The following is a 13955-nucleotide window of genomic DNA, read 5'->3' as shown; positions in this document are numbered from 1 at the left end:
GAGTCAATGTTCTCTCTATTCCTTTTTATTTTTCTCTTTTGGCAAGCATCATGTGGTGAGGAAAGATCTAGGCACATATGTCCATTTGAATATGGGTAGCATGAGTAATTATTGTTGACATCACCCCTGAGGTGAATACGTTGGGAGGTGAAATTATAAGCCCCTACCTTTCTATGTGTTGGTTGAAACGTTTTGCTCATGTGTACAAGGTGAGTGTTAGCAATCGGAGAATTCTATATGATGGTTGAGTATGTGGAGCTCTTACTTAAAATCTGTTGAATAAGTTGAATTGCAATTGCTTGGTGACTAAGAACATAGGTTGTTGGGTTTCAAGAGAATTCATTGTTTGAACCTTAACATGTGAATTGGTTGCCACTATAACATGAGAAGTTTTATAAGAAAGAATTGATGTTATGATGGTAGGAAAAGTGATTGAAATTATCATTGATCAAACTTATGCACTTTGCTAGCATTCACACTTCATAAATTATTTCTTTTATCATTTACCTACTCGAGGAAGAGTAGGAATTAAGCTTGGGGATGCTGATACGTCTCCAACGTATCTATAATTTATGAAGTATTCATGCCAATATATTATCATTCTTGGATGTTTTACAATCACTTTATAGCAACTTTATATCATTTTTTGGGACTAACCTATTGACCCAGTGCCTAGTGCCAGTTGCTATTTTTTGCTTGTTTACATCGCAGGAAATCAATATCAAACAGAGTCCAAACACCGCGAAACTTTATGGAGATTTTTTTGGATCGGAAGGAACCCAATGGGCCAGAGCTGCACCTAGGGGGGTGCCCCGAGGGGGGCACAACCCACCAGGGTGTGCCCAGGTGGGTTGTGCCCACCTTGGTGGCCTCCCGTGCCCCTTCTTTGCACTATAAATTCCCAAATATTCCGAAACCCTTCGGGGTTAACCTATATCAGAAGTTCCACCGCCGCAGGGCTCCGTAGCCACCAAAAACCAATCTAGACCTGTTTCGGCACCCTGCCGGATGGGGAATCATCTCCGGTGGCCATCTTCATCATCCCGGCGACCACCACGATGAGGAGGGAGTAGTCCACCCTCGGGGCTGAGGGTTTGTACCAGTAGCTATGTGTTTAATCTCTCTCTCTCTCGTGATCTATATCATGGGCTTTGTTAATATAGTCGGATCATATGATGTTTCTCCCCTCTATACTCTTGTTTTGATGAATTGAATCTTTACCCTTTGAAGTTTTGTCATGCCGGATTGAATTTTTAGATTTGAGAACACATGATGTATGTCTTGCAGTATGAATAATTCACTTGCTATACATTATGGCACTCAACTTGCGGATTCCCGCAGTGATATTGGGGTAATCTATGCATAGGGTTGATGCACATTTTTATTATCTTTTCTCTGATAGAAACTTTGTGGTCTCCTCGTAGTTCTTTCTGTGGATTGAGTATTATGAATATGAATATGCTTTGGTGTTATGCTAGTACGAACTCTAGGATAGATCGAACGGAAAAAATAGCTTTGCGTTATTTTAGTACGAACTTTTGAATAGATCGAACGGAAAGAATAACTTTGAGATGGTTTTGTACCCTAAAACAATTCCTTTCTTTTGTTCTCTACTAATAGTAACTCGAGAGTGATTCTTTATTACACTTTGAGGGATAATCATATGATCCAACTATGTTAGAATTGTTGAGAGATTGCACTAGTGAAAGTACGGACCCTAGGCCTTGTTTTTAACCATTGAAATGCCGTTTTTGTGCCCGTTTACTATTTGCTACCTTGATGTTTTTATTTATTCAGATTATAAAAATATATTTCTACCATCCGTATTACACTTTTATTACCATCTCTTCACCGAACTAGTGCACCTATACAATTTGCCATTGTATTGGGTGTGTTGGGGACATAAGAGGTTTCTTGTATTTGATTGCAGGGTCGTTTGAGAGAGACCATCTTCATCCTACAACTCTCATATATTGATAAACCTTAGGTCATCCACTTGAGGGAAAATTTCTACTGTCCTACAAAACTCTGCGCTTGGAGGCCCAACACCTTTCTACAAGAATAAAGTTGCGTAGTAGACATCACCCCCTCCGGGATCCTCCTCCATGGCCTCTGGTGATGATGGCCCCCTTCGGCAGGGTGCCAAAGAGGGCCTAGATTGATTTTTCATGGCTACATAGGCTTGTGGTGGCGGAACTCCTGATCTAGATTTCTTTCTAGGGGTTTTGGTATTTATAGGAATTTTGGGCGTCAGCCTCACGTCAAGGGGGTCCACAAGGCAGCGGAAAGGTAGGAGCACCCTCCCGGGGGTAGGGCGCCCCCCTACCTTGCCGTTGCCTCAGGAATCTTCTGGCCCAACTCTTGTGCTTCGAGGTTCTCTTTTGGTCCGTAGAAAATCACCGTAAATTTTCAGCCCATTCCGAGAACTATTATTTCTGCACAAAAACGATACCATGGTAGTCTGCTGAAAACAACGTCAGTCCGTGTTAGTTCTAATAAAATCATACCAAAATCATATAAAATTTTTATAAACATGGCATGAATACTTTATAAATTATAGATACATTGGAGACGTATCACCCACACTCTAACCTTAGTTTAAAGTTCACTAGTACGCGTCGGTGCTATACAAATGGTTTTTAACCCCTTTCCGTGACGGCATTTGGAACCGTCGCTGATACGTCTCCGTCATATCTATAATTTTTGATTATTTCCTGCCAATATTATACAACTTTCACATATTTTTGGCAACTTTTTATATGATTTATTGGACTAACCTATTGATCCAGTGCCCAGTGCCAGTTCCTGTTTTCTGCATGTTTTTTGTATCACAGAGTAACCATATCAAACGAAGTCCAAATGCAATAAAATTTCACGGAGAATTATTTTGGAATATATGTGATTTTTGGGAGTTGGAATCACCGCAAACGGAGGCCCGTGGTGGGCACAACCCACCAGGGCGCGCCAGAGGAGTCAGGCATGGCGTGGTGGGTTGTGGCCACCTCGTACGTCAGTTGGGCCTCTACTTTGGGTGCAAGGAAGCTTATATCCGGAAAAAAAATCGTGTTAAGTTCTTAGCGCAATCGGAGTTATGGATCTGCGGGAATATAAGAAACGGTTTTCGGCCAGATCTGGAGAACGCGAAACAGAAGAGAACAGAGAGGAAGATCCAATCTTGGAGGGGCTCCCGCCCCTCCGCGGCCATGGAGACAAAGGACCAGAGGGGGAACTCTCCTCCCATCTAGGGGGAGGCCAAGGAAGAATAAGAAGGAGGGGGTTCTCCCCCCTCGCTTCCGGTGGCTCCAGAGTGCCGCTGGGGCAACGATCGAGATGACGATCTACATCAACAATCTTGCTACCGTCAACACCAACTCTCTCTCCCTCTATGCAGCGGTGTAACACCTCTCCCCCCCCCCCGCTGTAATCTCTACTTAAACATGGTGCTCAACTCACTATATTAATTCCCAATGATCTATGGTTATCCTATGATGTTTGAGTAGATCCGTTTTGTCTTGTGGGTAAATCGTGATCTTGGTTGGTATGATTGTATATTTCATTTATGGTGTTGTCCTATGGTGCCCTACATTCTTGCGCAAACGTGAGGGGCCCCCGCTATAGGGTGTTCCAATATGTTCACGATTTGCTTACGGTGGGTTGCGAGGGTGACAGAAACTTAAACCCGAGTAGGTGGGTTATGGCGTATGGGAGTAAACACTACTGGAATCAGCTTTTTTGGCGTCTGCCATGGCGGACGGCAAAGTCATACATGCCGGACGGCAAAAGCCTTTGCCGCCAGCCAGCGGACGGCAAACTATCCGTCTGAATGAGTGTCGGCAAAGGCCTTCTTTGTCGTCTACTTCTTAGAAACGGACGACAAAGGATTGTGCTGTCTGCCGTCCGAGGCCAGCAAACGGCAAAGATCATGGACAACAGTGGGGTGGGGTGAGAGCCGTTAGGGGGTTAATGGCGCTCTTTGCCGAGCACAGCTCGGCCAGCATTGAGAAGCTGCCACGTGGCCAGCTATGTCGTCCGTCGGCTGACGGCAAAGAGGTTTGAATCTTTGTTGTTTGCTAGCGGACGGCATAGCTGGCCCTGTTTGCCAGTACTATTTGGTCACTTTGCCGTCCGCCAGCACACAGCAAAGTGACCAAATAGGCAGCCAGTGTTCCCAGTTTATATAGGTAGCTGCCACATGTCCACTTTGTCGTTTGCTAGCAGACGACAAAGAGCTTTGCCGTTTGCTAGCTGACAGCAATGAGCTTTGCTGTCTGCTAGCTGATAGCAAAGAGGCTATATATCCCTTGTTTTATTTGAATCCATTTAATTTCACAGGAATTCACACACAGATATACATATTTTTTTTTCACAGGCACAACAGACATATGATGTATCCAACACATAGCTCCATCCATGAAAACATAAATACATAAGAAACAGAGTTCCATCCATACATATTACAGTAATATCACAATGTTCATCTAGCACATTGTTCCATGCATCCATATAACAAGTTCCACATTTTTCATCGATACAAACGAAAAGAAGAACAGGAAAACAAGCACTCCATCCATGCAAGCTTCCATATAGTGAATTAAATCTGCAAAATGGGAAACAAGAAAGTTAGAAGAAGACGACTAGAATCAGAAGAAGAAGAAGAAGAAGAAGAAGAAGAAGAAAATGAAGAAGAGGAAGAGGAAGAAGAAGAAGTAAGCATACTTAGGTAAAATGGAGCTAACCTAGCTAATTATGCCATTTTTGCGTGAACTAAGCATATTATGCCATTTTTTATATAAAGCAGCTTAGTATAGGTCATTATTGAGCTAACCTAGGTAACTAAGCATATTAGAGCTAACTTCATTTTGGAGAAGAAGAAGAAGAATAGAAGAAGAAGAAGAAGAAGAAGAAGAAAATGAAGAAGATAGGTAAAATGGAGCTCTTCTTCTTCTTATTCTTCTAGTTTTCTTCTTCTCCAAAATGAAGTTAGCCCTAAGTTAGCTCTAATATGCTTAGTTACCTAGGTTAGCTCAATAATGACCTATACTAAGCTCCTTTATATCAAAAATGGCATAATATGCTTAGTTCACTCAAAAATGGCATAATTAGCTAGGTTAGCTCCATTTTACCTAGGTATGCTTACTTCTTCTTCCTCTTCTTCTTCTTCTTCTTCTTCTTCTTCTTCTTTTGATTCTAGTCTTCTTCTTCTAACTTTCTTGTTTCCCATTTTGCAGATTTAATTCACTATATGGAAGCTTGCATGGATGGAGTTCTTGTTTCCCTGTTCTTCATTTCGTTTGTATCGATGAAAAATGTGAAATGTTTCCCTGTTCTTCTTTTCGTTTCTTTTCTTCTTCTTCTTCTTCTTCTTCTTCTTCTTCTTTTCTTCCTATTCCTTCTTTCCTTCCTCTTCCTTGATTTTCCTCATCTTATTATGTCATTTGTGGACTAAATAGGCTAAATTATATCAAAAATTGACTAAACAGGCTAAGTAAGAAGAAAAATACCACTATCACGGAGGTGTAGGAATGTCGGAGCTGTGTCAGTGGTAGACGGAGGTGAAGGACCGGTCCGGGTTCCGCCATTGCCAGAGCAGAAGGATTGGTCGATGCTTGTCGGGAGCCATGCTGCACCAAAGATCATTCCCAATAATGTCTCGTTAGCATGATACAAACTGAAATGTGAATACTAGTAACTAAAGACCATTCAAATCAAACTTACCGTGGTCGCCGGAGCAATCTGGGGCATCGGCTGAGGGGGCTGCCCTTTTTCTCGCACATGGTTGATAACCCACGAGTATAGGGGGTCGCAACAGTTCTCGAGGGTAAAGTATTCAACCCAAATTTATTGATTCGACACAAGGGGAGCCAAAGAATACTCTCAAGTATTAGCAGCTGAGTTGTCAATTCAACCACACATGGAAACTTAGTATCTGCAGCAAAGTATTTAGTAGCAAAGTAATATGATAGTAGTGGTAACGGTAGCAAAAGGTAACAGTAGTAAAAGTAATGTTTTGGTGTTTTGTAGTGATGATAGCAATAGCAACGGGAAAGTAAATAAGCGAAGAACAATATATGGAAAGCTCATAGGCAATGGATCAGTGATGGAGAATTATGCCGGATGCGGTTCATCATGTAACAGTCATAACCTAGGGTGACACAGAACTAGCTCCAGTTCATTGATATAATGTAGGCATGTATTTCGAACATAGTCATACGTGCTTATGGAAAAGAACATGCATGACATCTTTTGTCCTACCCTCCCGTGGCATCGGTGTCCTTACGGAAACTAAGGGATATTAAGGCCTCCTTTTAATAGAGTACCGGAACAAAGCATTAACACATAGTGAATACATGAACTCCTCAAACTACGGTCATCAGCGTTAAGTATCCCGATTATTGTCACTTCGAGGTTAACGGATCATAACACATAATAGGTGACTATAGACTTGCAAGATAGGATCAAGAACACTCATATATTGATCAAAACATAATAGATTCAGATCTGAAATCATGGCACTCGGGCCCTAGTGACAAGCATTAAGCATAGCAAAGTCATAGCAACATCAATCTCAGAACATAGTGGATACTAGGGATCAAACCCTAACAAAACTAACTCGATTACATGATAGATCCCATCCAACCCATCACCGTCCAGCAAGCCTACGATGGAATTACTCACGCACGGCGGTGAGCATCATGAAATTGGTGATGCAGGATGGTTGATGATGACGATGGCGACGGATTCCCCTCTCCGGAGCCCCGAACGAACTCCAGATCAGCCCTCCCAAGAGGTTTTAGGGCTTGGCGGCGGCTCCGTATCGTAAAACGCTTTGAATTATTCTCCCTGAATTTTTTTCTCCCCGAAACACAATATATAGAGTTGGAGTTGGAGTCGGAGAGGCACCAGGGGGCCCACGAGGTAGGGGGCGCGCCCTAGGGGGGCAGGCGCGCCCCCCACCCTCGTGGAGAGGTTGTGGGCCCCCTGGCCTTCATCTTTTGTAGGTATTTTTTATATTTTCCAAAAAGTTGCTCCGTGAAGTTTCAGGTCATTCCGAGAACGTTTGTTTCTACACATAAATAACACCATGGTAATTCTGCTGAAAACAACGTCAGTCCGGGTTAGTTCCATTGAAATCATGCACGTTAGAGTGCAAAACAAGGGCAAAAGTGTTTGGAAAAGTAGATACGTTGGAGACATATCAACTCCCCCAAGCTTAAACCTTTGCTTGTCCTCAAGCAATTCAGTTGACAAACTGAAAGTGATAAAGAAAAACTTTTACAAACTCTGTTTGCTCTTGTTGTTGTAAATATGTAAAGCCAACATTCAAGTTTTCAGCAAAGATTATAACTAACCACATTCGCAATAACGCCCAGTTCTCAAGTTTACTCATTTCAGTAGCATAATCAACTAGCGAGCAATAATAATAAATCTCGGATGACAACGCTTTCTAAAAACAATCATAATATGATATAACAAGGTGATATCTCGCTAGCCCTTTCTAAGACTGCAAAACATAAATGCAGGGCACCTTTAAAGACCAATGACTGACTAGACATTGTAATTCATGGTAAAAGAGATCCAGTCAAGTCATACTCACTGTAAAGTAATAGTAATGAATGCAAATCACAGCGGTGCTCTCCAACTGGTGCTTTTTAATAAGAGGATGATGACTGAGCATGAAAGTAAATAGATAGGCCCTTCGTAGAGGGGAGCAGGGATTTGTAGAGGTTCTAGAGCTCGGTTTTGAAATAGAGATGAATAATATTTTAAGCGGTATACTTTCATTGTTAACATAACAACCAAGAGATGGCGATATCTTCCATGCTACACACATTATAGTCGGTTTCCAAACAGAATGGTAAAGTTTATACTCCCCCTTCCACCAACAAGCATCAATCCATGGCTTGCTCGAAACAACGAGTGCCTATAACTAACAAGAGTCCCAGGGGGAGTTTTGTTTGCAATTATTTTGATTTAGTTTGCATAAAGCATGGGACTGGGCATCGCGGTGACCAGCAATTTATCTCGTGAGTGAGGAGCGGAGTCCACTCCTCTTGAGAATAACCCGCCTAACATGGAAGATATAGACAACCCTAGTTGATACATGAGCTATTCGAGCATACAAAACAGGATATATTTGAAGGTTTAGAGTTTGGCACATACAAATTTACTTGGAACGGCAGGTAGATACCGTATATAGGTAGGTATAGTGGACTCATGTGGAATAACTTTGGGGTTTAATGGATTGGATGCACAAGCAGTATTCCCGCTTAGTACAAGTGAAGGCTAGCAAAAGACTGGGAAGCGACCAGCTAGAGAGGGACAACAGTCATGAACATGCATTAAAATTAATCAACACCGAATGCAAGCATGAGTAGGATATAATCCACCATGAACATAAATATCGTGAAGGCTATGTTGATTTTGTTTCAACTACATGCGTGAACATGTGCCAAGTCAAGTCACTTAAATCATTCAGAGGAGGATACCACCATATCATAACACATCATAACCATTTCAATAGCATGTTGGCACGCAAGGTAAACCATTATGACTCATAGCTAATCAAGCATGGCACAAGAATTATGATCTCTAGTTGTCATTGCAAACATGTTTATTCATAATAGGCTGAATCAGGAACGATGAGCTAATCATATTTACAAAAACAAAAGAGGTCGAGTTCATACTGGCTTTTCTCATCTGTGACGCCCGGATAGTTAAGCTACAATAACCATCTACTAATGATGCCACGTCACCACGATTACTGTTGTTAGTTTCACGATGATTCAAATCTCTTTTCGAATTCAAATTCAAAATCTAGTCAAATGGTAAAAGTTTTGAAAAAGTCAAATCTAAAATGTTCAAGGTGTAGCAAATAAATCATAGATGATTATGGTGGTGGGTCCAAATTAACATACAATGTTTAAATGCACTAGATAATAGGAACAGTCGCTGAAACAATTATTTAAACATCTCTTAAATAATTAAATTATTAAAAAAAACTTTTTATAACTAAAAGAATAATTGTGGCGGTGGTATAATTACTATTAGTAATGTAGGTGCTAACTATATGTTTTACAAAACTAAAACAATTAGGGAAATGAAATAAAACAAAAAAGTAAATAAAATAAAAGAAAAACAAAAGACCAAAGAAAAGGAAAAGAGAAAAGGAAACCCCCTGGGCCAGTCGGCCCAGCTTTTAGCCAGGCCGGCCAAACTGGGTCTGCAAGCCCACCCCCACTCCTCCCTTATCCCCTCACACCCCACCCGAACCCTATCCACTCCCCCACTCTTTCCCCCACGACGCGCCCCCTCCCCTGATCCGGATCAGATCCGGGCTCGCCGCCCACGCCAGGACGCCGCCGCCCGGAGCACGCGCCACCTCAACGGCCTGCTTCCTCACGTCGCCCAGTCGTCCCCGTCGACCTCCTCGCCCCCTGTTGCCCGTGAACCCTACTCCCCCCCGTGAGCTCCCCCTCTCTCTCTCCCCGTGTCCGGCTCCCTGTCCTGACGCGCTCCAACCCCGCGCACGTCGCACCATGGCCGCTCGCAGGTGAGCCCACCGGTTGCCTAGGCTCGCCGCTACCGCCCGCGTGCTCCGCACTCCCTGCGCCGCTCGCTGCACGCCGTCCCGCGCCGCCCTGCTCCACCTGCGCTCCCGCCTCCCGCAGCGCCCCGCCCGCGCGGCCCCGCTCCGCCCTGCCTCGCCCAGTCCACCCCCTGGCCATGGCCGACATCGTCAAGCGCGCGTGCCCGCCCGTGTCTTGCTGTGCCCTGCGCCGCTCGCCGCAGCCCCCGTTCGCGCTGACTCGCTTCGCTCTGCCTTGCCCCTGTCACCCGCTCGTCGCTGCAGCTGCGGAGCTGCTCCTCAACCGTGCCCCGCCGCCACCTCCACCGCTGCGGCTCGCGCGCCCCACCGCGCGCCTCACCTGGCCGGCGCCTTTCCGCCATCGCCCTGCCGCGCCGTTGGTCACGCCCGGGCCAGTGCCCGCGCGCCCACGTGTCCGACGCCCAACGCCCGCTATTGGCCCATGTGCCTATGACAAACGGGGCCCACCCCCTAAGAAAAAAGGGAGTTTTATAAATAAATAAAATAATTAATTACTTAATTAAAGAATTAATTAACTTAATTAATCTTGATTAGATTAACCTAATTAACTTAACCTAAATTAATCTGTTAATTAAACCAATTAATTAGGTTAGTTAGTTGTCAGTCAATGACATGTGGGCCCCCTGTCCAGTTTGACCAGTCAAACTGTTGGCTTGGTTGACCCAGTCCATGACAAGTGGGCCCTGTTTGACCCTGTTGACCAGTCAACAGTTGACTGGTCAAATGCTGACTGGACCCCCCTTGACCCCACCTGCCAGCCACCACCTACATTCTATCGGGTACAATTCTGTGTACCCATAGCAATTTAAGATTTAATTTTCGAATTAAAACAATTTAGAAAATGATTTAGAACTTTTAGAATTAATATAAAATAAACCGTAGCTCGGATGGGAAAACTTTGTACATGAAAGTTGCTCAGAATGACAAGACGAATCCGGATACGCAGCCCGTTCATCCGCCACGCATCCCTAGCATACCGAACACGCAACTTTCCCCTTTGGTTCATCTGTCCGAAAACGCGAAACACCGAGGATATTTTCCCGAATGTTTCCCCCCTTCACCGGTACCACCTCATACCGCGTTAGGGCACACCTAGCATCACGGTTTGTCATGTCGTGCATCGTCATGCATTTGTTTGCATTACATTTATTGTTTCTTCCCCCTCTTCTCTTGCTAGACACCAAGACCGATGCCGTTGCTACCCAGTACGACTACGGTGTTGACGACCCCTCTCTCTTGCCAGAGCAACCAGGCAAGCCCCCCCCCCCCTTGATCACCAGATATCGCCTACTCTTCTCTATACTGCTTGCATTCGAGTAGTGCAGCATGTTACTGCTTTTCGTTAATCCTATCCTGATGCATAGCCTGTCCTTGCTACTACTGTTGTTACCTTTACCTGCAATCCTAATGCTTAGTATAGGATGCTAGGTTATCATCAGTGGCCCTACATTCTTGTCCATCTGCCATGCTATACTATCGGGCCATGATCACTCGGGAGGTGATCACGGGTATATACTATATACTTTATACATGATACATGTGATGACTAAAGTCGGGTTGGCTTGAGGAGTACCTGCGGTTGATTCACGAATTGGGGGCTGGAAGGACATACTTTCCCGACAGCCCTCTATGTGGATCTTTGTGGCGAAGCGACAGGGCAGGTTGAGACCACCTAGGAGAGAGGTGGGCCTGGCCCTGGTCAGCGTTCGCGGTTATTTCAAGATAACACGTTTAACGAGAACTTGGTATTTGATCTGAGTCTGGCCACTGGCCTATACACACTAACCATCTGCGCGGGGACAGTTATGGGCACTCGACGTTGTGGTATCAGCCGAAGCCTTCGTGACGTCAGCGACTGAGCAGCGCGTGCAGGATTGGACCGTAAGCCTGCTCTTGTATAAAGGGGGATAGTTCTGCTTCCGGCCGCGTACGCAACATGCAGGTGTGCAATGGGCGATGGGCCCAGACCCCTGCACCATAGGATTTAGACCGGCGTGCTGACCTCTCTGTTGTGCCTAGGTAGGGTTGTGACATGTTGACCTTCCGAGGCCAGGCATGACCCAGAAAAGTGTGTCCGGACAAAGGGGATCGAGCGTGTTGGGAAATGTGGTGCACCCCTGTAGGGAAGTTAATCTATTCGAATAGACGTGATCTTCGGTAACAGGACGACTTGGAGTTGTACCTTGACCTTATGACTAGAACCGGATACTTAATAAAACACACCCTTCCAAGTGCCAGATACAACCGATGGTCACTCTCTCATAGGGCGACGAGGGAAGGATCATCGGTTAGGATTATGCTATGTGATGTTACTTGGTGTACTTACCATCTACTCTCTTCTTCTGCTGCAAGATGGAGGTTACCAGAAGCGTAGTCTTTGATAGGACTAGTTATCCCCCTCTTATTCCGGCATTCTGCAGTTCAGTCCACATATGTTACCCCTTTTCCATTTGATACCAATGCATACATATGTAGTGTAGCGCCTTGCTTGCGAGTACTTTGGATGAGTACTCATGGTTGCTTTGCTCCCTCTTTTCCCCCTTTCTATACCTGATTGTTGTGACCAGACGATGGAGCCCAGGAGCCAGACGCCACTGTCGATGATGACTGCTACTACTCTGGAGGTGCCTACTACTACGTGCAGGCCGCTGACGACGACCAGGAGTAGTTTAGGAGGATCCCAGGTAGGAGGCCTGCGCCTCTTTCGATCTGTTTCCCAGTTTGTGCTAGCCTTCTTAAGGCAAACTTGTTTAACTTATGTCTGTACTCAGATATTGTTGCTTCCGCTGACTCATCTTTGATCGAGCTCTTGTATTCGAGCCCTCGAGGCCCCTGGCTTGTAATATGATGCTTGGATGACTTATTTTTATTTGTAGAGTTGTGTTGTGATATCTTCCCCTGAGTCCCTGATCTTGATCGTACACGTTTGCGTGTATGATTAGTGTATGATTGAATCGGGGGCGTCACATCATCTGAGTCAGTCCATCATGTATCATCATAATTGCCTTTCACCTGCACGACCGAATAGTGTGAATAATAATAATAGTGCACGTGCATTGGACTAAGCTAGAATCTGCAAGCATTCAATAAATAGGAGAAGACAAGGCAATATGGGCTCTTTTGTCAGATCAACATTTATGCATATAAGAGCCACTTCAACAAATTAATCATGGTCTTCTCCTATCGACCCCCGGAGACAAGAAAAGAAATAAAACTAATTACACGGGAAAGCTCCCAACAAGCAAAAGAAGAACATGAAATATTTTTGGGTTTTCTTTTTAATTACTACTACAAGCATGGAAAGTAAACTAATTAAAAGCTACAACTAATTTTTTTGGTTTTTCTTAAGGTTTATTAAACACACAAGAAGAAAGCATAAAAAGGAAATTAAACTAGCATGGATGATATAGTGACAAAGTATGAGCACCGACATCTAGCAATGAGTGTGTGAACATAAATGTAATGTCGGTGGGAAATACGTACTCCCCCAAGCTTAGGCTTTTGGACTAAGTTGGTCTATGGCCATGACTGGCCTGGCGGATATCCATAATAATAGTTGGGGTCGTACTGAGAAGAAGAAGAGGACTCCGATTGCCACTGGCTGACAATCATCTCCGGACCCCACTGGTAATTAGACTGTCGTGAAGGATCAACTTGTGGTTCCGGCTCTGGCTCCATAGCTGGTGCAGGGTTCCGGTAGGCGTGAATAGCCTTCAACGGAACAAGGTACTGTCCTGCAGATAAATCAAACGAAGAAGGAGCAGGCAGGGTAATAGTCTCAGGATGATGTTTATCAAAGAACAATTTATATTTAAGCTCTCCTTCCCTATTCTTAACAATAAAATCATGTGCCACCATACTCTTATAATCTAAATAAACACGAGGCAGCACTTTCTCTTCCTTCTCATAATGCCTAATAAGTATGTTAAAATGTGCAGCTAGACGTGAAGCATAGATGCCTCCAAAGATGGGGCCCTTAGTACGGTTCAGACTTAACCGTTTAGCAATAATGCCGCCCATACTAACAGAGTTATCACCGTATAAACTGTGGAGAAAAATAATAATATCAGGGATACTAAGGTTTCCATAGTTTCCGCGACCAATTAAACAACGACTAGCAAATAATGCAAAATAGCGTAAAACAGGGAAATGTATGCTAGTCATTCGTGCATCAGAAACCTTCCTTGTTTCCCCTACAGTGATAGTATCAATAAACCCGTCCACATCATCGCGATGTAGTTCCTCTGTCTTGCCCTTGAAAGGGACTAAACAAACCCGACAAAAATCATAAAGTGACATCTCCTTATGCTCATCATATAAATGGAACTCCACTGTAGGAGGTGAGCTC

At 44.2% G+C, this 13955-nt stretch overlaps 1 long non-coding RNA gene across 1 annotated transcript; it reads left to right on the top strand.

Moving 5' to 3' along the window:
• The first annotated feature begins 9283 nt into the window (after window positions 1-9283).
• LOC147959117 (uncharacterized) lies at window positions 9284-12496 on the top strand. The gene is made up of 3 exons (XR_015611760.1): window positions 9284-9462; window positions 10785-10859; window positions 12175-12496. It is a non-coding gene; the product is annotated as an uncharacterized LOC147959117 (long non-coding RNA).
• The last annotated feature ends 1459 nt before the right edge of the window (window positions 12497-13955 follow it).

The sequence above is a fragment of the Triticum urartu genome, chromosome 7A, assembly GCF_056163025.1.
Source record: "Triticum urartu cultivar PI428250 chromosome 7A, HENAU_Tu73, whole genome shotgun sequence".
NCBI lineage: Eukaryota > Viridiplantae > Streptophyta > Magnoliopsida > Poales > Poaceae > Triticum > Triticum urartu.
The sequence above is the reverse complement of the archived record's forward strand: the minus strand, read 5'-3'. Positions and strand labels throughout refer to the sequence as shown.